This window comes from Haemaphysalis longicornis, unplaced genomic scaffold (assembly GCF_048455015.1).
Source record: "Haemaphysalis longicornis isolate Haplotype H1 unplaced genomic scaffold, Haemaphysalis longicornis Haplotype H1 scaffold_1, whole genome shotgun sequence".
NCBI classification, from domain to species: domain Eukaryota; kingdom Metazoa; phylum Arthropoda; class Arachnida; order Ixodida; family Ixodidae; genus Haemaphysalis; species Haemaphysalis longicornis.
The window spans coordinates 243,996,713-244,001,633 of NW_027526203.1; the positions used below are offsets into that span (position 1 = coordinate 243,996,713).

General features: G+C 53.0%; 1 non-coding gene across 1 annotated transcript; it reads left to right on the plus strand.

Annotated features, from left to right (window-relative positions):
* Window positions 1-510: 510 nt before the first annotated feature.
* Trnaa-cgc (transfer RNA alanine (anticodon CGC)) lies at window positions 511-583 on the plus strand. The gene has a single exon. It is a non-coding gene; the product is annotated as a tRNA-Ala (tRNA).
* The last annotated feature ends 4,338 nt before the right edge of the window (window positions 584-4,921 follow it).

The window sequence follows — 4,921 nt, forward strand, 5'->3', positions numbered from 1 at the left end:
CATGCGGGTCGTATAACCAGGAATTGACTAAGAGTGTAGTGACGGCCGCTCCAACTCGCTTGCGGCTTCTTGTAGCCAGTTCAGTAACAAATCCTGGCCAAGACTCATCAAAAGCCAAAAAGGCGGTGCCCAAGCGGCTTCCGAGTGTCAGGTTGCGACGCATCATATGGGAACGGGCCCACAGCGGGGTTCGCAATACATTATATCTTATGGGAGCTATGTCGGGACCGATCGGGACTGCTAATCTGATGGGTTATTTCAACGAGCCCCTCATTTCCCATTTTGATTCGCTACATGCATAGCGAGGATCTCTGTTCTGGCAGTCTTGGTGCCATAGGTAGCTTGAGAGGGTTCCCCGCTGGTCGACCACTCTCGACATGTCGTAGACGCTCGACTCACGGCCCGGAGGAAAAAAAGAAGGTAGTTCGAGTGGCGCTCGCTACCACCCCCAAGCACAGGAAACAAAAATACCTGAACCGAAATACCACAGAAAGTGGAGGGGAAAAAGCCCCGCCGGTAGCGTAGTGGTCATCGCACCAGACGCGCATTCTGGAGGTCGTGGGTTCGTATCCCACCCGGCGGGCATTTTGCCTCCACTTTCTTTCTGTATATCCAAATTATTTATCTGTTTCAATGACCTACCGCATTCTCCCCTTTGCTTTCCTAGGTTTTCTTGACTTCCAACCCTTATTTCTGTCTGAACTCAACGAACTCTTCATTTCCCATTCTGATTCGCTACATGCATAGCGAGGGCCTCTGTTCTGGCAGTCTTGGTGCCATAGGGAGCTTAAGAGGGTTCAACGCTGGTCGAGCACTCTCGACATGTTGTAGACACTCGAGCCATGGCCCGGGGGTTAAAAAGAAAGCACCCTTCACCCTGAGTAGTCCGAGTGGCACTGGCTACGACCCTTGAGCGCAGGCAACAAATCCCTTAACATAAATACCCGATAGTGTGGAGGGGAAAAACAGCCCCGCCGGTAGCGTAGTGGTCATCGCACCAAACGAGTATTCTGAAGGTCGTGAGTTCTGATACCACCCTGCGGGCATTGTTTCTCCACTTTCTTTCTGCCAAAATTCTTTATCTATTTATGGATACAGGACAATTTGGTAGACAAAAGAGGATAGCAGAGGCCTATGCCTCATGACCAAGAAAACACACATCGCATTAGAAATAGAGCTCGAGAACATCGCAATGGACCACGCGTTCGTGGAGGTTGTGATCGGAAAAAAGGTGAAAAAGAAGGAGATAATCTATGCGCTCAATATCTATAGCAACCCGAGCAAACGCAAACAACGCTTCCGGGCACTCTTAAGCAAGGCAAGCGCGCAAGCAAAAGAGGCCAAGTTGCTCGTGTGCGGCGATTTCAACGCGGCAGACCAGTCTTGGGGTTATATCAAAGGCAACGCGAAGCACCTTTGATATAACCCCAACGCGAAGCACCTTCGCGAAAAGCAACGCGAAGCAACGCGAAGGGCAAGCACCTGGCGGAGGACGCGGCCGACAACGGATATATCCCATAGCATCCTCGATAAACCGCACCGGTGCACACCAGGGCACACCGGTGCGCCTTTTCATCCTCGATAAACCGCACCGGTGCGCACCATCTGTCCTCGATAAACCGGGGCGCACCGTCGCGGGGCAATTTTTGGTTGCCCCATCGCGCACCGTGAAAGTCGACGGTGCGCCGGGGTGCAATCCCGAGATGCATCGCGGACGACGCCGGCGAAGCGGCTTCCTCCGCCGTCTGCTGCAGCGACGGAGTATCGGTACAGTGAAGTGCCGTATCGGCGCACTCGTGTGAAGGCGGAACTGGCTGTATATTGTCGCTGACAAGGGTGGATTGCTTCAGAATTCATCGAGCAATGATGCGACTGGCTCATAACAGGCGCTAATAAGCGGTTAGAGATTGGAAATGAGGACGCAAACTTACAGCAAGAAGGCTGATTCCATGGCCAGCCAGTTCGAGCTTTGCATTCGTTTAGTTCGAATGAATTACACGAACAGTTACTGGAGTGCCTAGACCATGAATACTTGCATGCTTTGCTGTAGCGGAAGGGCGGAACATAACAGGCACTCGCGTTATTGCTCTCAGAACGAAGATGAGAAGCAGCTTGTGGGTAGTGGAAGTTGTCGCGCATGGTCGCGCATATGTGACGGATATGGCTTGTGTGCACATTAATCATTGGCTTTCCATAAATATGACTTTGTAGTGGTGCTGTGTCATATTGCGCTGCTTCATAGCCACTAGTGAACGTTTTAATTAGTTGCTTTCACAGCTTAAAAGATGGCGCTAAGATAGAACCGCCCAGTTTGTCCCCGATCAACGCTCCGTGCCGGTGCGCACCGTCGTGGGGCACTGTGCACCGCACCGGTTTTGGGGGCAATCCGGTGCGTGTTTATCGAGGACGCTACTAGTTACGGTACCGTCCAATCCAGTGAGAACCGGAAACTCCGTGTCCCGGAACACAACGCCTGACTTCACCTTCTGTAAGGACACTGCGGAGGAAGAGGTCACGTGGAGGAATACAGGGATGGACCTAGGCAGTGATCCCGCCATAGTAGAGACCAGGATCAGAATAAAGACACCAACGCCACAAATGCGAAAGCACCACTGGGTCGACTGGGAAGCATTCCGGACGCAGAGGGTTGAACAAGCAGAGGAAGAAATCACGGACATAAGCGCCTTGATGGAGAGAGTCACCCGTGACGTCAAGGCGGTCACGAGGGAGATTACAACGGACGACGCCAGGATAGATGGCGTCGGCAGCCGGCTAGCCAACCTTTTGGAGGCCAAGCGCTCTATATGAGAACGATAGAAAAAGCGAAGACTTAACAGGAGACTGCGGAAAAAGGTGGCTGAGCCCAATCGCAAAATCGAAGAGCACAGCCGCGTGCTGAGCAACCAAAAGTGGAACGAAATTTGCAATTTCGCAGACGACCCGCCGCGGTGGCTCAGTGGCTAAGGCGTTGCGCTGCTGAGCACGAGGTCGCGGGTTCGATTCCCGGCCGCGGCGGTCGCTTTTCTGATGGAGGCGAAAAGCAAAAACGCCCGTGTGTACGAGATTTCGGCGCACGTTAAAGATCCCCAGGTGGTCAAAATTAATCCGGAGCCCTCCACTACGGCGCGCCTCATCGCCTGCGTTGCGTCGGCGCGTTAAACCCTAGAATCAATCAATTTCGCAGACGGCCAAACGCATAATGGAAAGATTTGGAATTTGTTCCGTCACCTCTTGGACGAAACCAAGACAAAATCTCATCATTGGGACAGACGAGCAAAAATTATGCATCGGGAAATCAAAGAAAAGAGAGCCACGATGGTGGCGCAGCAGCTACTGGAGAAGTACATTCCCGACTCGCCGAAGTTAACGCACAGTGACTATCAAGGCAGAACGAACGAGAAACTAGACAGAGAAATCAGTGTGGAGGAAGTACGAGTGGCATTGGATGAGCTTAATAGCAGGTCGGCGCCGGGACCAGACAGGGTGCCCAATAGGGCGCTCCGGAATCTGGACGAAGCGTCGATAGTAGCGCTGACTAAATATTACAGTGACTATTGGAGGACGGGAATCGTGCTGAAAGAATGGAAGAGCTCAGGGATAATCGTGATCCCCAAGCCGGGAAAATCATCAAGTATAGGCAACCTCCGACCAACCTCACTGACATCCTGCGTGGGAAAGGTGTTCGAGCACGTCCTGATGGCATGGTGGCAAGATTATCTCTAACACAATGACCTCTAACCCGCAACGATGATTGGGTTCCGACGGAATCTCTGCACACAAGATGCCATGCTGCAATTGAGACACCTAACCATAGACCGGGACACCTGAGACACCGGGGCTGTATTGGGGCTCCACCTACAAGGAGCTTTTGATAACGTTAACCACTCGGCGATACTCGAGCAAGTTTCGAGGTTGGACATGGGCATAAGATCTCACGAGTATATCAAGAGATTCCTGACGGGGCGAACGGCGGTGCTCATCGCCGGAGACGTCGAGACGAACGCCAAGGAGATCGGGAGCCGAGGTACGCCGCAAGGGTCAGTGATCTCACCGCTCCTATTCAACCTGGTGAGGATCAGGGTCGCCCACCAGCTCGCAGAGGTGGAGAACGTCGAGCATACGATATACGCCGACGATATCACCCTGTGGGTCAAGGGAGGTAGCGACGCCCACGTTGGAGAGGTCTTGCAGGAAGCAGTCAGAACTGTCAATGGGAGCCTCGATGGAACTGGCCTGAGATGCTCACCGAGTAAGTCTGAGCTGCTACTGTACAAGTCCAAGGACAGCCAGCGTGGACAACGAAGAGAACGAGACGAGATTAAGATCTACACCCAGGACGGGTCGGTGATCCCCATGGTATCGGACATCCGAGTACTCGGCATGCTTCTCGACGGGAAGGGCAACAATGGGGGCACAATAGCGAAGATCGCCGGCAAGGCGGTCAGCGCCATTCGGCTCATGAAAGGTTTCCAATAGAAAGAGGGGGCTGCGTGAGGAGAACCTCATACGACTAGTGGAGTCATTCGTCATGAGCCACATAACATACGTGGCGGCGTTTCACAAGTGGAAAACCAATGAAAAGAAAAAGCAGGAATCGCTCATCTGAAGGGCGTATAAGACGGCCATCGGATTACCCGAGTCCAGAAGTACCGAGCTACTGCTGAGCCTGGGCGTACACAACACCATGGACGAAGTCATCTAGGTCCAATGGGTGGCGCAGCTAGAGAGGTTAGCAATAACCAAACCAGGCAAATAATCCTGGACAAGCTGGGCTACAACTACCACGAACAGTAGGGCACCAAGACACAGCTACGTGGTGACAACAGGGACAAAATACAGGTGATGCAGACCCGCGCAACATGCACCCGGAGTACAACGAAGGAAGGCGGCGAGCACGGGCCAAGGAGCCGGCGGAACTACA